We start from the raw sequence: 23,334 nt of genomic DNA, 5'->3' as shown, positions 1-23,334 counted from the left end.
TGGTAATTTCTGTGAGTGTCCTGTGACAGTAACTTGATGCTACTGGGGGACACTTTCAGAGGGGCTTGGGGGCTGCAGTGCCACTACTGTTACCATGCAAGGCGGAGCAAGGGCTCGCAGAGCCCTGTGGAGATTGGTAGGCTGGCTAACAGACCGGTGGTGTTATGCTTGACTAGATATCAGCTCCCTGAGAATATCTTCCTCTCGCCGGACGGGTAACAAAGTGACTCAGAGCCTGGGCACCCCAAGAAAGCTGCACACATACCCCTGTAACCTGCTTTCCCTCCTCCAGGTGCCTCTTTATTTTAGCCAACCCTCAAATATGTTCAAACCATGTTCAAATATGTTAAGGACTTTTATAAAGAGGACCCCGATCAACTGTTCTCCATGTGCACCAGACGTAGGAGAAGTAGGAATCAGCTTAATCTGCAGCAAGGGAGATTTAGGTTAGATATTAGGAAAAACTTTCTCACTCTAAAGATAGTTAAGTTCTGGAATAGGCTTCAAAGGGAGGTTGAGGAATCTCATCCTTGGAGGCTTTAAAGAATCCATTGGACAAAGAGCTGTCAGGGACGGTCTAAGTATAGTGCTGGATGGGATGATAGTTCTAGGACCCTTCCAGCCCTACATTTCTAGGCCTCTCTGAATTGTGGAGTTGAACTGGTGAGCCCCTCAGTGAACTGCCCCATCAGCCTTCACCCAGCTCTAGTCCAATGTGAATTATTAACAAAATGAGCTGGTCCACGATATGGAGACACCACAAGACCAGTGAGCACAGCAGGACATACCCTGTCAAAGATACCCAATGACAGTCGTTCCCTTGTAGTGCAGTGGGGGAAGCTAGGGAATCCAATGGTTCCTCTCCGCTAAAGTCTTGCAGTACACAAACAGGGACTTGGCTTAGAAAAGCAGAGATGCCTTCCCTCACACACTATTATAGGCACCGAGCCTAAGGCTGTAAGTAAACAGACACTGTTCACAGATAGCCTTCTGACCCAGAAACAGGCTAGACAGGAGGGAGGATAACTCGCCAGAACACAGTCCATCCCACTTACAACCCAGAATTCATCAGCAACACTGAATGCCCAGAAAAACAAAGATGAGAATATGATTAAGAACCAGACCCCAGGTCACTAACTACAGGGATTAGAACTAGCTTTGTGGGGACTGTGGAAGAGTGGTAAGAGACCCTAGAGAGGTGCTGAGCTGAGGTCTTCGTCCAGCTCCATGGAGAAAGGGTAAGGGAGGAAGCCCCCACATCGTGGTTACAGTGGACATTGAGGAAGCCCCAAGTTCTCTGAAAGACAAAATCAGGCCTCTGAGCAATTGAAACAGATACTTCAAACAGTTTAGTAGGAAATATGTACACAGTATATACAAAATCTGCAGCTGGGTTATCTACAGACGACCTTGTTTGTGAGATACATGGCCAGCACCTGAAAAAGAAATGTGAAGAGTCATCAGTATTTGTCCAGTGCCCCTTAATACACATAAACAGAGTGCAGAATACTAGGGAATAACAATACGAGAACATGGACTGGGAATAAGCTGCTGGATACGGTAGAGAAAACAATCACCAAAACAGGAAACACTACAAGATTTGGGGAACCCATATTACTTAATAGAGTCACTTTTGAATTAGCAGAAGTGTCAATTCAACAGGGGTCTCTATTGGTTTCCTTCCAATATTCAACTGTTACAGGAACATTGTCTCCCCATTGAGAACTATAAGCAATAACACCCCAGACTCCCTCTGCCTTTCGCCCTCCTCTGCAAACTGCTGCCTGGTGAATCCTCACAAGCCCTGCACCCAAGGGGACAGTAAACTGGAGAATGAGGTGGTGATGGAGACTAGAAACCTGACCATTGAGTGACCTTTTGATAGGAGGTGAAGGATCATAGTAGCTAACTTTGGAGGATGAGTTATATCTGCTGAGCCCCTTCTCTGAAGGGCAGAGCATCCTTATCTCCCAATAACATTAGTGGGAGTTTGAGAACACTCGGCAACTCATAGGCTTGGGCAAGACAAATACAAAGGCCTTGGGTGACTAAAGTTAAGCACTAAAATCTGCAGGTAGAAGCCTAAATACTCATTATAGCCACCTGCAGAGGTGCTGATTAGGGCACTTAAATCTCTATCAGCTTTATGGTGTTTCAAATAGATATTTGAAAAACAAGGGGACTGATGTTTAAAGGCATATTTGGCCTTTTGTTGCCATCAGACAACTTTATGCCAGGTGAGTGGGTTTTCCAAACCCGGATACCTGAACTCAGACTCCTAACAACCATGGGTAGGTGCATCAATAGGGGTGGGATTAGTTGTAAAGTCACCCTTTTGCTGCCCTATGTTGCAGTGGAGCAGGGCAAAGTAGCCATAAAGCTGCCCTAAGAGGCAGCTAGGAATTCCCCAGCATGTGCAAATCCCTAACACCCAGAGAACCAGCATATAGAGTGTACAGTCAGTGTAGCTGGCTGTATGTCACCAACTCCTAGCTTCCCACCCAAGTATATGGGGGGTGAGCTGGGAACAGAAGCTGGCACACACCGTGTGTATTGTGCTGCAGCTATCTCCAGTGCAGCAATGGCTGTTACAAGACAGCATAATTTAGAACAACCCAGAGCCTAGAGCTCAGCTGTATTTGTGGATCTGGGCCAGTACTTGGCTGTTACTATAGTAATGACCCCTGAGCAAGCAGTATAATGTACATGCTTCTCACCGAGCTTGTCCAGAGGCTGCATGTCCATCAGAATGACTAGATGTCCTGATGTGTAATAAAAACGCTTGAGTAATAAAAATCAACCCAGGCTACTTTACAGGGCCTGATCCTTCTCTCACTTACAGCATCTGAGCAGTAGGACAACGGCGAATACTGCCCAGTAGTATAGTTGCCTCTGTCGTGTTCCAATTTTGGGTAGCAGGAGCGAGGAGTATAAGGGCCCTACTGTCAATCAAAACTTAACCCCATCCCTTGACCCAATAAGCCCTGCCCACCGGTCATCAGGAAGCCCCACCCCATGGGGTATTACTTCTGGGGCAAGGCAGACACATGACCGGAAGCAAGGTGTGTCATGTGACCCTCTAAGAACTCCTTCCACTATACCAATCAGGATAGGTTTTGCCCGATAGGAACACCCTGAGAGAAGATTTAACCAGCCAGGGGAGTTCCGGGTTTGTGTGACCTCTAAGAACTCCTCTCACTGCCTTCTACCAATCGGGAGGGGCTTCAGCCACTAGAGACCACCCTGAGAGGAGATTAGACCAATTGAGGGGAATTCTGGGGCTGGGTGACCATCCAGAAGTGGTTCGTGTGACCCTCTAGGAACTCCTCCCACCACCCTCTACCAGTCGCGATGGGTTTCGGCTGCAGAGGACTGCCCGAAAGGAGATTTGACCAAAACAGAGCAGGTTCTGGGATGGGGTGACCACCCAGAAGAGGGTTGTGTGACCCCTCTAAGAACTCCTCCCAATGCCCTCTGCTAATCAGAGTGCAGCACCATCACCCCATAAGTCCCAAAGCTGGACAGAGGAGGCAATCTCTTACCAAGAAGACATGTTTCAGAAATTGTGGAAAGGCTGAGAGGAAACGTGGACTCCTTTACCACCCCGCTGAGAACTTCAGACTTTGTTTTAGCCCTGCGGACCTTTGGACTTGTGTGGAGAAAGTGCTACAGCAGCAACAGTTCTGAAGAGGATGGGGGAACAGCCGAGGGGATTCCTTTGGCCCAGCCATTGATGGATACGCCAGAACCTGAACCCAAGCCCAACCATTCATGAGACACACCAATGAGCATGGTGGCCTCTCGTTGTCCACCACCCTGGAGGAGGAAGACGATCATTGCTTGGGGGAGTTACCGGCGGACAAGCTGAACGGAAAAGACGTCGCTCAGGTAAATGAATGATTAAGAAGTGACAGTTGATGATGAGGTGTAATGAGGTTAGGAATCTGGGGTTGTGTAAATCTAAAAAATAAGCAGTGAGAACTTACACTTGTTTCTTGTCTGAGACAGCTCGATGATGTCTTTGTAGAGGCCCTGGAGGCCCTGGACAACGTTGCATCAAGCAGCAAAGATGAACCGGGCCTGCCTTATTTTTGCTGAACACCGCTAAAAATTGTTGAAAAGGACTTCAAGGATGAAGGTTATAAGGAGTTTAGGAGAAGGTTTGGCATGGAACTTGCTGAGCCAGTGCCACATTGTGAGCGTAAAAATTTATGTGGACTATTGTATGCATTGCTATTTATGCTGTTCTTAATAACTGTCTTAGGGTACGTCCATACTACCCGCCGGATTTGGCGAGTAGCAATCGACTTCTCGGAGTTCGATATATCGCGTCTCATCTAGACGCGATATATCGAACTCCGAACGCGCTCCCGTCGACTCCGGAACTCCACCACCGTGAACGGCGGTGGCGGAGTCGACGGGGGAGCCGCGGACTTTGATCCCGCGCCGTCAGGACGGGTAAGTAGTTCAAACTAAGGTAGTTCGACTTCAGCTACGCGAATAGTTGCGTACCTTAGTTCAACCCCTAACCCCCTAGTGTAGACCAGGCCTTAGGGAAAAGCTTTTTGATGATTGTGAGGGCTATGTCATAGATGCCCCAGCCCAATGGCACCATGAGTGTGTGATTTGGACTTTAACTTTATATGTAAATTTGTACATATAAATATGTAAATTAAAAACATCTATTGAAAAGGGCTTTGTGACTATATGCATTTCTGTTAGAAGGTCTCTGGCCCTTAAGTGAGCTAAAAGTTTTAATGGAGCCTCTTGGTTTGTTTTCAAGAAGCTGTATGTCTTTTAAATTAAAAAAAATGGTTTGTGAGAATCTAACTTTTGTGTTTTTGTGTAAAAAAGACCCATTTACAGGAAAAAGCTGAAATGTATCTTGTGGGAGGAGAAAAATCCTAAAAATGTGTTTACAGTGTAACCATTCTGCCATCAGAGTTGGCAGCAACAAGAGCTGCGTTCACTTGCTAGGAACTCCATTCCAATAACACAATGCAAAACTGGCTCAAGCCCTCAGCCAATGGGGCACTGAGGCTCCCTACTACAAGCTAAAATCACCACTTACTGTGTTTAGTAGGGAGGACTCAGTGCTGGTTCACCATTAGCCCAAAGTGAATTCAGCTTTGCAGGCTGTAATCAGACTTCATGGAATCAAAATTAGCACTAACATTTCACAGTGGAGACAGGAAGAAGAGCTAGAATTAGTGTCTAGGGCCCACCAGGTACAAATACCTGTCCCCAGCCTCTCTCAATTTGCTGAGTTTTGGAACCCATGTCCCTTGCCTAGCGAGTGCTACTTAGTTGATGGCGAGTCCCTCCGTCATAAAAGGCCAAGTACAGTTCCACTGTCCTTGATTCACATAATCAGGATAACAACACTTTATTCTTCCTGCCTCAATAACAGTGAAACTGGGGATCTCACAGCAGCCAAAGTGACCATTTGGGCTACTGTGGGCTCATGCTAGGCGGGGTGGGTGTGCCTGTGCAAACGAGATCAACCCCGATGTTCTTTTGCACAACTCACCACTAAATGTCAGGGTAGATCTCATCCTGACTCTGCTTACAACAGTAAAACAAGCAGAGATGGTTCAGACATGTGTTTGAGTACAATAGAATTGACTCATCCTGTTGAACTGAATGGTATAAAACACACCCCACTGAATAGTGAAGGTAACTGTGATTACTTATCCTTGTTGCCATAGGGATAAATTTGATTGGTGTGCACCGACAGTAAGGGAAGTGGGTGGGTGAGTTCTGATTAATATGAAATGAAATAAAACCTCAGGAATTCGCAGATGCTATTGGACAGTTTAATTATAACCCCTGGAGTTGATAGAGTGCTATTGGACAGTATAAAGGATCCAGGAGTTGGCAGAACTCTATTGGACAGTTTAAATATGACCCGGGAGTTGTTTGAATGCTATGGGTCACTCTTTCTAGCAATTCAAAGCCATTAAAAGTTTACATTAATATATTTACAACAAACAACCCCCCCCCCCAAGGGTCTAATCCAAAACTGAAATGTTTCAAGGGGTCACACAAACCTGCACCATGCTTTAGAACAAGCATTTGCTCTAAAGACAAACAAACATTTAAAAGCTCTGGGGGGCTTATTATGGCTGTGATACAACCATTTTATTTCAACCCCCACCCCAAACTTTATGCATGAAAGAAACATGTTTAAAAAAACAAGCCCCAAAGAGATGTATTGATATCTGCCAAAAGTCCCCACTTGGGAATGGGACAGTTACATTAAGGATTGGGGATCTACTGTTTAATACTGTAAGAAGGCCCTACAGAAAAATGGATTTTAACTAAAATAAAAAATGGAGCCAAAAAGCAGCTCAGTTGTGCAGCCAGCTTAATTCCCCCACCCCAGCTCACAAAAGGGAATGTTAGGAAGGGGCCTAAAGTCCGTAAGTCTCTAGTATTTCAGAGCTGTAACGATCAAATCAACCTGCTAGCTACTATTTTGAAGTCCTTTTGAAACAAAGGGTTAGGATGGTATGAAAACCTCAAGTATTTTGGAGACTTTTTTTCAACAGAAACTCTTGAATGGCTGCTAGGCTGCAAGAGGAGGTATGCTCCCTGTTTTAAACTCTGAAAATATATATTATATAATATCACTCATTGGCCATGCTGTCTTAGTAAATAATGGTGTCATAGGTCTCACCCCCACTTGGAGCTGTTGGGTTCCAATATGGGGACCTGCATGGACTTTCCTAAACTAAAATCCTAGTTTAGATCTGGTAAAAGCTGCCACCACCCAATAAGGTACGTGTATTGGGACACAGTCCTTCCCCAAACTTCCCCTGGGGAACACAGATTCAATCTCCCTGAATCTCTACACACAGGGAAGCAGCCCACTTCCCCCCTCCCTCTCTCCTAGCCACTCTGGAGAGATTCACACCGATTCAATTCTGTGAATCAACCTCAGGAGGAACTCACTCTTCCCCCCCTCCCCTTCCCTTGAATCTCCACAAGAGAAGGAATTAACCAAGTCCAAAGAAAAGAATTTATTAAAGACTAAAAAGAAAGTAACTATCTCTGTAACCAAGATGGAACAATACACAGGGTCTAAACTTATCAATCTCTGGAGAGAATTCCCCCTCCTTTCTTTCTCAGCAAAAGCAATAACAGTACAGAATTAAAGAAATTCTATAGCAAAACACAGAATTGCAAATACAGAAATAAAAGTATAAGAATACTAGTTCCTTGCTAATACTCACTAGCTTGAATAGAAGAATTTATTGCAGAAACCTGGGAGGACTTGATTAAGATGTCTGGACTCCCTCAACTCCCAAGAGAGACTCTCCAAAAAAACAAAGAACAGGAAAAAAAAACTTCCCTCCACAGGGATTTGAAAGTATCTTGTCCCTGATTGGTCCTCTGGTCAGGTGTCCACAGGTACTGCTTGTTAACCCTTTACAGGTCGAAAACAAAACCTTAACCCTTAACTAACTGTTTATGACAAATGGTGCCTATGTTTATTGCAGTGTGATCTGTTTAGCATGGAACTAGTAACTTTAAATTGCATTTCATCACCAGGCCAAGGTAAAAAACATTTTAACTGTAGTTTTGCTTAATAACTTCAGGTACTACACAGGTTGTATAGGGATTTGGGGCTAATACTAACTAACAGTTTTTGCTTGTTCTTTAATCCAAAGGCCCAAACACACATTGAGGGGGACAGAACAAGCATGTGCCTGCAACACTTTATCCTGTAGTAGAAGGTAACTTTCTGCAATTGGCTTTTAAATGTGTGTGGGTTTATTGAAAACTATTTTGTTGCAAACTGTATTTTAAACTCTCTCTCTGTAAAACATAGGTGGGATTATTTTTTTTAACTATATGGCTGCAAACTGATGGTAATGGTGTGTTTCAAACTAACAGTTTAAACTAACAGTTTAAAAGACATTTTTTAGTGTGCAAAATGTGTTTTAAACTGGATTTTAAAAGTTGATTTTAAAAGCAGTTTGGTTTTTATTTTGCAAAATGAGGTGTATTTAAAAAAGTTTGTGGGTTTGTTGTTTGTTGTTTTAAAATGGTAGAAACAAACTCAAAACTCCTGTTTGTTATACAGCCTGAAGTGGATTATTTTGTTTTAAAGCTATGACTTTTTAAGTAGAAAAATACCCTAATGAATATTTTATTTTTAAGTTTACAAGACAGTTTCATGTGATTTATAATAAATAATAATAATAATAATAATAGCAGCATCTGCTCCACAAACCTACCCAATACCAGCAGTGTGACAGACCCTGACAAACTCTTTCAGTACCTGTTTTCCCCCAACTATAAGGTTTCATCCTGCAAGATTATCGACGGTGAAACAGCATGAGTGTCTTGGAAAGACTCAAAAGACCAGTACTCTTTCTCTGGAAATACCAGTGTTTTCATAGCCTGTTTCACCACTACTTATGCCCACATAGAACTAAACAACCTGCTAGACAGGTTGCAAGAGCGGTGCCTGTACCATGACACTGACTTGGTGAAATTTGTGAAAAGGGAGGGTGACTGGAATCCTCCTCTGCGGGATTATTTAGGCAAGATCCCGCCAGATCAACACATCACCGAGTTTGTGTCGGCAGGCCCGAAAACATACGGGTATAGGCTGCCGGAAAGAAAGGCCTGCATGAAAGTCAAAGGTATTACCCTGAACGTAGCAAATTGTGAAAAGATCAACTTGGACAGTTTGAAAGATCTAGTTCTGGACTATTGCACGGGACTGTGAGAAAACACGTCCAAAAAGATAGAGGTGCAGCAGCCCTCTATCATAAGGAACAAGAATCAGTGGCAAATAAAGACAAAAACCCTTAAGAGAAGTCATTTCCACCAAGAAGGTCCTAGGAGAAGGGTTTAAAACCCTGCCCTATGGCTTTAAAAATGGATCCGAGGTGGAAACACCCCTTTTCTGCAATTCTTGCGGGGCCTAGCAACTGTGGGAAAAGTTACTTTATAAAAAATGTGTTGGAGAATGCCAAACGAACATTGTCTGTTATGACTGAGAGTATTGGATAACATGGCTATAAAAATCATTGCAAGATACACATGTCTGGGCTTGTTGAAACATGTTTTAAGCAAGCCTAGATATGCCCAAAAATTTAAATTTAGTTTTTACAAAATTCATCACCATCCGGTCGTTTTGCACTAAGTCAAAAGATTAAACCCTTGCTACGATGATGTAAGAAAAACACGCAGTGATAGCTGCAGGCGACAGACTGGGGGTCTTGTAATTGTCTATTGTGGAACACATTGTGTGTGGCATTTTTGTTTAAAAATTTCATAATGCTTTTAGGAAACAACACGCTATTCGGGGGGGGGGGTGCCTGTATGAGTCAAAAAATTCTCCATGGTTACACTTCGCCAGATACAAGGTGAGCCAGTGTTCACCAGGTTGGTTATGTGGATGCATATTGACCACCAAACCTAAGGGTCTCTGAGACAGCTTGCTGCCAGGGAGCCAATCATAAGGGAATTCTTTTTTGTGTAAGGGGTCGTTGATGAGACACGTGAAAGCTGCACAGTGTCCATGTTCACATATAGTCAAGCAGAACATTTCTCCTCTGATTTATCTCTATGACATTGTCAAAAACCCCATACACGATCATATTGATGGTGACGGTTAGAGCCGTCCCAAAATGTATTTCTGCTCTCAGGTTCCCGGTTTTAAACAGGGAACAGTGATTGGCGCATTCCTGGTCGGGAGACAGTTCAAAGGCAAACAAGGTGTAACCCCATGCAAACTCCTCACGGTTGATTAACAGAGAACGATCTTTCACGTGTTTACCAGCTGTCTGTACCAGATTCATGTATTCTCTCACGCAGTGTTCTGCCTCGAAGTCTGGTTGCAGAGGCTTGGTTACGGAATATTCCACCCACGCCAGCCCCGTACATCCAGGAAGGGCATATCCCACTTGGGCTTTGTAATAGTTCCTGTAGATGGTGGGGTCGCTGTAGTTTTTTAGGATCACCATAATGTTTTGCTTTTTAGAAACCTCGCTCTTTCCAGGGAAACAGGTGCACCTTGATGATCACCTCGCCAACGCAAAATAAGACGTGTCTGTTCTGATCTGTCTTTATTTCAATGGTAATGGTATCGATGTGGTGTTTTCTGACAGGAACGTAATGAGGTTTATCGTAGGTGATGGTGACAAACTTGTTGTTCCTTCCTTGGACAGGGACACAGCGTAACAGGGGAACAGAAAAGTCCCCCACAAATTCGTGTTCTACAATATCTGTGAACAGACACAAGAAATTAAAAGCCCTGTGATGTCTGCTGAGAAGGGGAATTTTTGGATGCTGTGCTTCAGGCCCAAACCTAGAATGTTAGCTAGCTCCCCACTGATAGAAATCATACAAGTAAAATCGGCGGATTTAAGACTAACTTTTCTACCCCTAGGGTCGTAGTTCATGACCACCTCAGGCGGTGTGGGATGACGAGCCACAGTACTGTTCATATGATCCAATAATTCGGGTATGGACGAGTAATAACCTTGTCGTAGGATAAAACTCCATGCCATATCTCCAAAGGTGATTTCAAAAGGGGTGTCTTCTTTGATAGTGTTCTGGCTGTGCGGGTATTGTATTTCCACAAACCTACCTCCCAGGCACTCCGGAGATCCTAGGGCTTAATTAGCAGTATTGTAAAGTTCAAGCTGGTGTTCTGAGGAAAAACTGCAGAGCTGGCATTGCTGGGCAAAGTAATGTAAAACCTGCTGTCGCTCATTTTTCTCTCTCTCTGTCTTTGCAGGAGCAATCTTTTTGTTTGTTTGTTTTGTTCATGTCTAAATGTCACAGAGTTGAGAAGCTTCCACCCAGCTGTTAAACTTATCGCTCCCCCGAACCATTTCACCAGTAGCTGCTTTTTTCTCCCTTTTCCTTTATCCGCTAGAACTTTTTCAATCCTGTAAATCCTGTCTTGTTTGCGGTTTACTTTTTGTAATTCTTCAGGGTAAAAAGATCCAGTAACTGTCTCACCCTCGTAATCTTTTAATCAGTATACAGGTCTCTGGCTCCTGGTTAAGGCTTCATCCACTATAAATAGCTCATCAGTAAACGTCTGTTCATAACCTTTTTCAAAGGCTCCTGTTTCTTTTAAAACGTATTTGAACCAGTTTGTGTAAAGTGAAAGCATCCGATCTGAAAGCCAAGCTGTTACCTGTCTTCTATTTCAAGTTTTATTATGCTTTTGGCCACTGAAAAGAGGATTCCCCACCAAAGCTCCCAACTTCCTGGGGATGTAATATATTTTCATTAACAGAGCTGTCTGTGGAGACAGGACTGTTCTTGGTACCGTCTTTACTAACACAAATATGGAGGGGGATACAGTCATAGGGACACATTTAAATAAGTTTAATTAATTGCCTGGTTTAACACAACCTTCGACAGCCACCTGTAAAAATGGACGCCATGACCCCTAAAACGAAGGACTCTGAGCTGGTTCATTCTTCTATTTTGTTCTTTTCTGGATTTTCCTCTTGAGAGCTGCATCTCAGACAGGAGCAAAAACAGCTGATGCACGACAGGGCTACCGATGTGTAAGTTCTCAAAGGCCTCTTGAAAGGCATCACAAGCTGTTGAGAGATTTTCAGACAAAAACAGTGTAAGCAACCCCTGCTTGTTCTTAGATTTATGAAATACCAAGTCGATTCCTAACCCCATTATACCCCCATGATTGACCATCGCTTCTTAATCATTCATTTACCTGAGCAACGTCTTTCCTGCTCACCTTGTCCACCAGTGACTCCCCAAGCCATGATCATCTTCCAACTTTGGGGGTCATCACACTCATCGGGGTTCTTCACAAGGGTTTGGGGTTGGGTCCCGAGGTATCTATTAATGGTCGAGTCAAAGGGCCCTCCTCAGAACTGTAACTGCTATAGCGCTTTATCCATACAAGCCCAAAGGTCCTCGGGGCTAAAACAAAGTCTGAAGTTCTCCGGGGGGTGGTAAAGGAGTCCATGTCTCCTCTCAGCCTTTCCACAATTCATAAAACACATCTTCTTGGTAAGAGATGGCCTCCTCTGCCCAGCGCTGGGACTTATGAGGTGATGTGCTGCACTCTGACTGGCAGAGGGCATTGGAAGGAGTTCTTCGAGGGGTCACACGACCCTCTTCTGGGAGGTTCACCCCTTCCGAGAACCTACTCTGTTTTGGTCAACTCTCCTCTTGGGGCAGTCCTGTGCAGCTGAAACCCATCGCAATTGGTAAAGGGTGGTGAGAAGAGTTCCTAGAACGGTCACATGAAGCACTTCCGGATGGGTCACCCCACCCCAGAATTCCCCCCAGTTGGTCAAATCTCCTCTTGGAGTGATCCCCAGTGGCTGAAACCCACCCTGATCGGTAGATGGTGGCAGGAGGAGTTCTTAGAGGGGTCACACAAAAGACAGGTCACCTGCCCCGGAACTCCCCCTGATTGGTCAAGTCTTCTCTCGGGGCATTCCTATTGGGGCGAAACCCATCCTGATTGGTAGAGAAAAGTGGGAGGAGTTCTTAGAGGGGTCACATGACACATCTTGCTGCCGGGGTCAAGGGGTGGGGTTAACATTTGATTGATGGTAGGGCCCTTATACCACTGGAGCGCCTTGTTCTGTTTGTCTTCGTTCTGCTTCATTCCTCAAGCACTCCACCAGAATAGATGTCACTTAGGATTTCAGTTGCCACCAGCTGGACAGTGGGACTTGGGTCTTTCTCTAGGACCTGGAGAGCTGAAATTACAGAGGGCATCACGTTAGTGAACAGACTGTCAAATCACAGCTAAGTGTGATCACAGAACCTTGAAGTACCTGAGCAGAATGATCCCATGGAAAAATGTGAAATTGGGCTCAGTCCTTCTATTGGGGTGGAAAATACATGAGAGATGAATAGGCCGCACTTTTCATATAGTCACCTGTGCCTGAACTAGCTCGAGACTTATTACTTCTGAATACCACACTACAGCAGCTCTCCAATACAAACAAAGCTTTAGGGTCCCCCATTGGGTCCCTTCCATGCTCCCAACTGTGGGGAGACCCTGACTCTACCAGAAAGTCATCCACTCTGCTGCAAATGGAAGAAGGTCCATTGTTTCAATAGCTTCCACTTTTCAGTTATTTTCCAGCTCTATTCAGGAGCCACTGCCTAAGCTCAACTAAACCTGAATTTAACACAGGCCAGGTCCAAGCTGGTTTGCACATGATAGAGGGCACCTACTGGAAGGAAAATTGCTGGTGGGAAATTTGGGGTAGCAGAAAGTGGCTACTTCTCACTTGGGGAGTCCACAGAGAGCCAATAAAGCCCAAAGTGTGGATAGCACTGGCTGGGAGGGGGCATTGCCAGGACAACCAGGAGATGCACTGACTCATATCACACCTTCTGCAGCTTCCTCCTTCAGGGGAAATTAAGGTTGACTTTCTACGGGGCAAGAGTGAATTTGTCCTTTGATGTGTGGCTGATGCACTTTGCACCAGTGGTATCGGTTACTGCTGCTTGTCAGCTAAATTCCTTTTTAACAACTCACTAATGAGCAGGACTTCAGCTGTATTTATCACTTACACATCAGCAGATGTTTCAGGTCCAGCCATTTCATACGCTGAGTGTCTGTGTGTTCCAGGATGATGCCTAAATACACAATGTCAAATAAACAACAACAACAACACCACCACCTTCCCTTGTTGAGTGCAAAGTGATATTAGCAGCCAATAGACAGGTCTTTGGGGTCTCCTACTGTGGGCCTAAGGGTGAGCTGTGGGCAAGAGGATGCTAGAGCAGTTTAGAGTCCACACTGAAGAGAATGAGAGAGACATTTTTTAAAAAGAATGTTTACATAAAACCCATTTGCTTGAAACAGTCTGTGCTCCTCTTGCCACTGCAGTCAGTTATTGGAGACATACTAAGATAGTGTCTTGGTCTAGTGGTCTGAGCAAAGGACTGAGGCCAGGAATAAGTGAGTTCTAAGCAGGGATCTCACAAGGTGACTGATAGGTGAGCCACAATGCCTGCCTGTCTCACATGGGTGTGCTAGGGAGAAGAGGGCACTGCGTCAAAGAGGAGGACCCTAATGCTTCCTTGACAAGTTGCTGTGGCCAGGAAGGTGAAACAGCAGGCGCTATGGGGAGGTGGGCTGCTTGCCTCCCAGTGATGAAGTCACAGTGAGGAGCACTGAACAGCACTGGGTAGGTCTGCACTTTGAGCTAGGGGTATCACTCCCAGTTCAATGGGACGGGCCCACACTAGCTCCGACAGTGCTGGCATTAGAATGTAGCTAAGGCAGCACAAGCAGTGGGAGGAGCAGACACTGTGAGAATGGACTTTGGGGTTTGGATGGGATCATACTTGGGGTGGTTAAACCTCCTGCTGCTCCTGCCATCGCAGCTACTCTCTATTTTTAGCACACAGGGCTAGTGCGGGTGTGTCTCATCAAGCTGGAAATTATACCCCCAGCTCAAAGTGTCACCATGCCCTACGTGACGGTGTCCCAGCCGCTGCTGCGAAATGACTGCACCGTGCTTCCCCTGCAACAATCCCGAAGCCCTTTATAGCAACTAATGAATTCCTCCGACCACCATCCTGGAGAGGTAGGGACATTAACATCTCCATCTATGGCTGGGAAGCTGAGGCACAGAGAGATTAATGGCAGCTCAGTGCTGCACAGTGGGAATTTTTTCTGACTCCCTCAATGGGAATATCAAAAGGGACACTGGGCATCATCTCTCACCAGCTAAGTTGGCGGCAACTGCCCGGATCTCTTCCCAGCTGTTACTGAAGTATGTGATGGTGGTGCTGTACAAGTTCTCCAGCAGCTCTGCATTCTCTTTGGCCTAGAGGAAATCAGGGACACATGAGCTCTCTCTGGCTAGAAGTGCCCTTTGACTGCCAGCACATGCTTTTATGAACCACAGGTAAATAAGGGAAAGAACAGGTGGCTGGGTAGAAGTGGGAAAAATGGGAATCTGGGGCAGATTTACATTTCCCATCACTCTCCCTCATATATCCCACCCTTACAGTTATTTACATTATCCATCAAACGTCCCCCCTCTACACCACTACAAGCCACTCCAGTCAATAATCTCATACGGTTCAACAGCTCACTCACAAGGTGTCTGCAAATGTCCACCTGGAGCTCTTCAGGCTTCAGCTCATCTGTGCCACCAAGGTGCTTATTGATCACATGTTGGAGTCTCTTCAGTCCCAAAAATGGGAAACAGAGGTGAAATGTAGCTCTGCATTCCTGAAAAAGAGCATCACACCATTGAATTGTTCCCTACCGAGTGCTATGTTCAATCAAAGGGAAATCATCTGTGTGACTGCTCATCTATTCCAGGACAAAAAGGGATTCATCTGGATGTAATTGGCAGAAACATGCAGGAATAGAGGGGAGAGGTTCCACTGAAACCTGGAGGTAGCATCAATGTCTTGTGGGAACAGATAGACCAATGAAAGCTGCTTCACCAGGCACAGCTGTGGTCTCTCCTCTGTTCTGGGAGGCAGGGGCCTGGGGTGCAGAGACAGACAGGAACAGAGACCTGTAGGGTCAGACCCATGACCTATCCTGGATTCTGGTGAAGCAGCCATGGACCAACCTGGCTGGAACTGACTCAGCAGGAGGGCAATGAACTGAGGGGAGAATTTGGGCCTCCATAACAGGCAGGAATAGCAGAGCTCCCCTGGCATTGGGAGGAAGATTCCTTTGGCTTAGTAAATAAGTTACTGTTGGTCTTACCATTGAAACCTTGGGGCTTGGGTCTTGCAGATGCAGCAGAAGTGTGACCCAGCTCTTTCGAACCTGCTTGGCAAAATAGGCCTTCCATTTTTTCTTTGTTAACTGAGCCAAGATGCCAAATAGGACAAAGGCCATTGAGCGAAGAGCATCATCCTCCTACAGCCAAGAAAGCCCCACAAGTTGGTAAGTAAGGGACAATCCCATCACGCACCTCATACAGCCGTCTCTTCTACGCTAAAGTAGAGTGATTCCAACTACAGCTAGTCGGAAAAACTTTAATTAACCAATTCTTTGTTCGAATTTGCTGATTCATGAAAATATTTTAGAGACAGTTCAATTTTGATGAAATTCCTCCGGAAACCAGGCAGGGGTCCTTAGAAACCTGCCTGGTGTCTTGCCAGTGCACCCATCCAGCTCCTTGGCAGCCAATCTAGCAGGCTGACTGGGATCATAGGCTTCCACGCCCCCAGCTTCGGGGGGAGGGATAGCTCAGTGGCTTGAGCATTGGCCTGTTAACCTCAGGGTTGTGAGTTCAATCCCTGAGGGGGCCATTTGGGGAACTGGGGTAAAAATCTGGGGGTTGGTCCTGCTTTGAGCAGGGGGTTGAACTAGATGACCTTCTAAGGTCCCTTCCAACCCTATGATTCTATGACCCTGGGAGTCCAGGCTTTCAAATTTGCAACTCCCTGGCACCTCTAGCTCCCAGAGTTTCCTGGGTTCACAGGATAGTCTGAGTGCAGACTGCCCTGGGCTAAGGCTTCCAACAGAGCTAGGTTGAGAATAGTAATTCTGTTTCAAAAGGAGTTTTGAAGTTTGGGGAGAGGGGTTCCCACAAATAGGAACAAACCCAAAATTTGAAATCTCAAAATTCTCTGCAATACAGAATTATCATTCCAACCCTCTCACATAAAAATGGTATAGAGCAGGCACAACACTCTCTATTGCACTCTGTAACCCCCTTTTCATGGTTATCTAGCTACCTAATCTAGTATTCAGACTTCCTTTGAGGTTCCCAGTGGCAATCAAGAAGAACAGAAGGGTGAGACTGTTGGAGCAGGGATGTCATCCCCATCCTCCTAATGTTCTCCTCCTCCGTAAAACACCTCCCTTCCCTGGGGCCTAAAGTCTCTGCACTCTGACATGAGCAATGCCCAGGGAGTCCACATCACACATCGTAAATCGAGTCTAATCAAGATCGGTTGAACTGGATTTGGAGAGTTCTGTTCACATACATCGTCAAAGAAGGTCTGGATCTGTTGGGTGAGTTCTTTGAAGGAAGAACCAATGTCCTTCTCTTTCAGCTCCTTCAGGACTTTGGCCAGTGCTTTCATGCTCTCGCCAATGACTTCAGAACTCAAAGTGTCATGTAAGGCCTTGATCAGTATGTCCAGAAGAAACTTCTTGTGCTTTTTCACCTGTACAAATATATTACATTAAAGAACACTTATCGCTGATCACACTCATAATAAAAGTTTTCTTTAGCAGTTATGAAGCTGTGGGAATTTCATCAACCCTCTCTTCCCCCAGAGACCTATAGCTATATTTCAGACCAGGTGCTAGCTACAATGAGCCAAACTCGGTGCCATAATACACCTGTGTAATCCTATTATTAGATTTCTAGTTACTTAGATTCCGAGGCCAAAAGGGACCATTGTGATTATCCGGTCTGACCTCCTGCATAACATAGAACTTCTCCGAAATAGTCTCTGAACTAGAGTATCTCTTTTAGAAAAACATCCAATCTTGATTTTAAAATTGCTAGTGACCAAAAATCCACCACAACCTTTGGTAAATTGTTCCAATGGTTAATTAAAATTACCATTAAAAATGTCTTATTCCCAGTCTGAATTAATCTAGCTTCCTTTTTCCCCATTGAATCTTGTTATACCATTGTTTGCTAATGTGAAGAACCCATTATCAAAATTTATTCCCATGTGAGTAGTTATAGACTGCCCTCAAGTCACTCCTTAACCTTCTCTTCGTAAAGCTAAATAGATTGAGCTCCTTGAGTCTATCACTAAAGGTATATTTTCCAATCCTTTGATAATTCTTGTGACTCTTCTCTGAATCCTCTCTAATTTATCAGCATCCTTCTTGAATTGTGGACACCTGATCTGGACACAGTATTCCAGCAGCGCTCACATGCATGCCATATTCAGAGGGAAAATAACTTCTTTACTTTTCTTCAAGATTCCTCTGTTTATGCCTTCAATGATCATTTCAGCCCATTTGGCCACAACTTCGCATTGGGAGCTTACGTTCAACCGATTATCTGCCATGACTCAAGTGTTTTTTCAGCGTCATTGCTTCCTGGTATAAAGTTTCCCATCCTGTAAGTATGGCCTGCATTTTTTGTTCCTAGATGTATACATTTACATATGGTCATATTAAAGTGCACATTGTTTGCTTATGCCCAGTTTACCAAAGGATCCAGCTTGCTCTGTATTGACTGCAAAGAGGTTACTAGGGTATGGGAGAGAGCAGAATTTGGCCTAGTGCATTGTGTGCAGCCTCTGTAAACTCTGAACAATTATTTCCCTTGGTTTCTCTACATATGTTGCATCCTATTCAGTAATCTCTCATACCTTCACAGGCGCCCCATCGACTATATTTCCCAGGCCTCTTACAGCCATCTGACGGACAATGCTGTTTCTATCCTGTGACCTTTCTTCCAAGATGCGTAAGACAATCTTAAGCAACTTCTTCTCCCTGAGCATGGGATCACTCATTAGCTGAAATAAAATCAACATGTCCATTAGACCCAATATGATCATTAAGATTGGGAATAGAATTTGAGCAGACATGGAATACACGAAAAACAAGGAGTCCTCCTACAGCCACAATCTTGTAGATACAGACTAATATGGCTACCCTCTGATACTTGGCACATAACAGGTAATTTTATCATTCCACACAAATGAGAAATGTCTTAAAAACATGGAGCCTTCCTTTTGGGCACTATAATAGGGATCCACTCACCTTTGAGAGCCTCTTAGTGGCTAGGTCTGGTACCACAGTCCTTTCTCACCCCTGGTACACCCTGCTAGCCGACCTCAGTGAGTCTTCTGTGGCTCAGGCCTCTGGCTAAGTCCCAAAGGCTAAATAAACCCCTTCTGGGCTAGTCAAGAACAGTCCCATTGCCCTCACTAGGGTCTCCAGCCCCAACTCTGGGTCCTTGAAATTCTGCCCTTTGTTCAACTCTCCGTAAGCATTGTCCCCTTCCTGGGGCTTATGCCACTGTAAGTGGTAGGGGAACCAGGGCCTGCCCATAACTCTGGCTTCCAAACCATGGACCCTGTAAACAGTAGCTAGGTACCGCTTGATTTCAGTTCATTGTTGCTTCTTCCTACCGGCCACTTTTAGCTTCACCCTCACCTCAAGGTTCAAGTTCTTAAGGACTCTCTTCCTGCAAACCCAACTTAAGCAAATGCTGCCAGAATCAAACTCTGGCAATCCCCTGAATTTCTGCAGCCAGAGAGCAGCACCCTTTCTTGCCCCTCCAGTTCCTGGCAGGAACTGACCTGCTAAGGCCCTGCAGCATCTTTTAGCTGAGCTTGATGGGCTCTGATTGGCTGCTTTCATGAGGCCTCTCTAGACAGCCCCAGATTTGTGGCTCTTTCCTGGGGCAGGGGCAGTAGGACCATGAGGCCTCTTGTAAGGAGCCTCAAAGCCCAGGAACAGCCCATCCCAGGCACAGATCGATTGTTTTTCTTAGAACCAGATGAGCCCCTAAGATAGTTACTTAGCGTAAGTGGGAAATATGATGCAGATGTTAGAGGAGGGCTGTAGAAAGGGAGGATGGTCCAGCAGTTATCACACTAGCCTAGGACTTGGGAGACCCAGCTTCAATTTCCTGCTCCTCAAAGACTTCCTGGGTGACCTTGGGCAAATCACTTAGCCCTTCTGCATCAGCTCCCTGCCTGTAAAATAGGAATAAAAGTGCTTCCCTACCTCCCAGGAGTGTTGTGGGGACACATACATACATTAATGAGTTTTGAGGTACTCAGATACTACAGTCATGAGAACCTACAATAGTTGTGAATGTATTTGTATGTTGCTTGTTTTATAGTATTAGGACACTAGGTTCATTCCGAAGATCTGCTGAGCGAAACCAAAATCAGGAGCTGTTGGTTAGTATCAGCACTAGGACTTGGCAGAAGAGGTCCAGTACTTCAAACTCTGTCTGTATCTCTCTCATCCAGCGCCTGTGGTTGTGTAGCTAGTATAGGCAATGGCAGCAATACAAATATCAGAGAGAGAATGACTCCGAAAGGTAGAATGAAGCTCCTTGTCAGGTTTCCATATAAAGGGGGACCCAGTCTACTATCTAAAATGACAGTTACTCCTATGAACTGAACTGTACAACTCCCTAAAAGAAAGGCAAACAGACAATTGTCTAATGGTGAAACTGCTCTTCGGAGCCCTGTGTCTTACCTGGGCAAGGAAAGCTGTGCTGGTGACTCGGAAGTTTTCCATTGGGGAATTCACCCAGGGGAGGAGGCTCTGGATGATCTCAGGTGTTACTAGTCCAGATCTTAGCAGAACACTGGAAGGCAAAAGAAACCGCTTATGGGGTCGATTGCACACTTCAAAAACTCAGCTGCTCTGAGCAGACAGCTCTGATATCTATGGGTGAGAGATGTGTGTTTCCACCCAGGGCGCCCCACACAAAGCTATAAACTGGAGGTTCCCTCTCAGCCACTCTATTTGCTACTGATTCCCAAGGATAAAATGATGCCTCCAAGATCTCTTACCTCACCAGCAGGCACACTCCCTCATGGTGAGTCTGGGGGTTTTCAAGCAGAATCCATGCTTTCTGCTTCCCAAGCACTCTCACCAGTCTCTCATTCCCAACTTTGAAAAGCAGAGATTCTAACGCTTGGACAGAAAACCTGGGGAAAGAGAGGCACAGAACTGCAGCAATCAGTAGAAAGGTGCAGCCTGAACAGAGTCAGGAAGTCCAGGTTACTTGTCAGGTCTGCTGTTCATTGTCAGTTCATCCATTGGCAATATCCTGGATACCGGTGTCCCTGGAAGGACTTGATGCCAGGAGGTAAGTTTCTATCTCATACATCTCATATAACTAGTTTTGCTAGGGACAAAATTTTGCAGTCATTTTTCACTTTCTGCAAGGAGTATGGGCACTAGCAGAGTACAAGGATATAGAAAAGATACATGATCAGGACCCAAAAACTGGGGGCATAGAGTGTGGTGATCACTAGTGGATATTTTGGGGTCATATCTCCAGATATGATGTGACAGAGTGCTGAGGGTTTGCACTTGAGTCAGCACTCTGGTCACTATTAGTACTAATTCAGTTCCTTACAGAAAGCCTAATTGGACAGAGGTGTAGCTGATTACGAGGTCAGATTGGGGCTAGTGAGTCAAGGAACCAATCATTCCATTAACAGGGAAACTGTATAAAAGGACATGTGCAGGAGCCCTTTGAGGGGAACAGACAGAGAAAGAAACTTGGGTGACCAGATATCCCGATATTTGGGGCTTCATCTTATACATGTGCCTATTACTCCCAACTCCCTGTCCTGATTTTTCCACACTTTCTGTTTCTCTTTGGGTGACCAGACAGCAAGACAAAAAGCTGGGAGAGCCTGACAAACTGAGCTCTCTGAGTGGAAACAGCTTACCCCCCATTTTGGAGAAGAGTTTAGAAAGTTGAGATACAAGATAAAAAGGTGCTATGTATTGGTAGGGGGATTAAATAGACTACACGTTGGTGTTTATAAGCAAGAAAGTCTCAACGTGGTCTGCGTTTGTAGAAGGTGTGGGGTTGCAACACCCCTCTCTGTCACAGCAGGTGGCTCATCAGGGATTTCCTGTTATCTATGCAAATGGAGAGCCTGCTGGAGAAGCCGGGGTAGAGGTTTGGCAGTCTGGGTGATGGAGGGAACACACTGAAATGAGTGGTGAAGCAGCAAAGAGAAGTATAGAACAGGGGTTCTCAACCTTTCTGTTTCTGAGCCTCCTCTCACCTCAACAAGCTATAAATACTCCATGGCCCAGTCCCAGCCCTCTGCACTGCCAGGCATCAGTTTGGGGCTCCTGGCTCTGGATTTTAACTCCACAGGGTGCAGCAGCTCGGGGCTTTAGTGCAGGTGCTGGGCTCAGAGCTTCAGCTTTCTGCCCTAAGCCCCAGCTAGTCTACTGCCAGCCCTGCTTGGCAGACCCCCTAAAACCGGCCCGGTTGAGAACTGCTGGTGTAGAAGACCCCACCAACTTTCCAACAATCCCACCAGGCAGAAAAACAGCCTTTGCTTGCCTGGTAGGTTTAACAGCAAAAGAGCCTTCAGGAATTTATACGGGAGCAAGCCCAGGTCTGGCAACAACTCCCCCAAAGTCTGGCGAGTCCTGTGACAGGAAATGGAAACCAGGCACAGGAGATCAGACTCTGTAAAATGGGACCTGCGAACAACCCTGATCTGGTTTTGGTTACTCTTAAAGGAGCAGCAGTGAGACCTCATAGGGACAGAACAATGTGGGCCTTTCGACTGACACCCCATTTAACTGGGGAAGCACATATATGGCTCTTAGTGATTAGCGGGCAAGAGATTAGGACGTGATTAAGGCAGCCATGCTGGATGAGGTGGGGCCTGTCCACAGAAAACTACTGCCAGAAATGGAGAGTTGAAAGATGGATTGAGGGATTATGCCTCTGTGCATTTGGATAGAAATTGAAAGATTGCGCCACTCACTGGTAAGGCCAGGTACTCAAACTGGGGGGGAGATCATGGACTGCATGATTCTGGACGTTTCTTCAGAGTTTCCCTGAGCATACCTGAGTATAGGTTATCCCAGAGGTAGGATCAAAACTGAATATGTACATGGGGACAATACATTTTGCCCAATGGCAGAGGTGACTCTGGAAATCAAGGGGAAGTTTAGGCAGAAACATGTAGGGGTAGTGGATGGATTGCCCCACTGCCTTCTCCTGGGCATGGACTGGGATCCCTTTCTGACAGGGACACCAAGGCATGTGTGGAGGCCCAGGAGGGTGGAAGTAAAACCTGCAGGGCCAGGTAAAGAGGAAATATATGTAAAGGGGCTGGAGGAACCTAGACACAAAAGTACAAGCCACAGAGAAGGTGAGGATGGAGAAGTCCCCTGAGAGACAAGCGGGAGGAGAAAGAAAACAAAAGTCAAGAGTAAAGATGACTTAAGATCATCCATTGGGGTCAAACAGTCAGAGCCCTTACCACCAGGATCTCAGGAGCAGGCATCCCTAGAACACTTTGGAGGGACTCAGAGCAGTCTGTGTTCATGGAAGAGGCTGGGGCACAGCATACCACCCCGTCACATAGAGGTATCTAAAATGGGCCTGCGCATAGGCCAACAGCATGAGCAGAATATACACTTGTGTCTGCAACACCAGAATTCACATAGCTAGGTACCCATCCATGGGAACAAATTCAAGTTTTGTGGACAAAACTTAGGCACCCATGCTTGAAAACCTGAGTCACTGTGGCCACCGTGATAAGATCAGCCTTACTGAGTCAGTCCAATGGTCCATCTAGTCCAGTATACTGTCTTCCAACAGTGGTCAATGCCAGCTTCTTCAGAAGAAATGAACAGAACAGGGCAATCATGAAGTGATCCAATCTCTGTTGTCC

The 23,334-nt window shown here is 45.5% G+C and overlaps 1 long non-coding RNA gene across 1 annotated transcript; it reads right to left on the bottom strand.

Annotated features, from left to right (window-relative positions):
- Positions 1-1,326: 1,326 nt before the first annotated feature.
- Positions 1,327-2,992, bottom strand: LOC120393096. The gene is made up of 2 exons (XR_005591902.1): positions 2,841-2,992; positions 1,327-1,436 (listed from the first exon to the last, which is right to left on the bottom strand). It is a non-coding gene; the product is annotated as an uncharacterized LOC120393096 (long non-coding RNA).
- Between the last annotated feature and the right edge of the window lie 20,342 nt (positions 2,993-23,334).

This window comes from Mauremys reevesii, unplaced genomic scaffold (assembly GCF_016161935.1).
Source record: "Mauremys reevesii isolate NIE-2019 unplaced genomic scaffold, ASM1616193v1 Contig146, whole genome shotgun sequence".
In the NCBI taxonomy this organism is placed as follows: domain Eukaryota; kingdom Metazoa; phylum Chordata; order Testudines; family Geoemydidae; genus Mauremys; species Mauremys reevesii.
The sequence above is the reverse complement of the archived record's forward strand: the minus strand, read 5'-3'. Positions and strand labels throughout refer to the sequence as shown.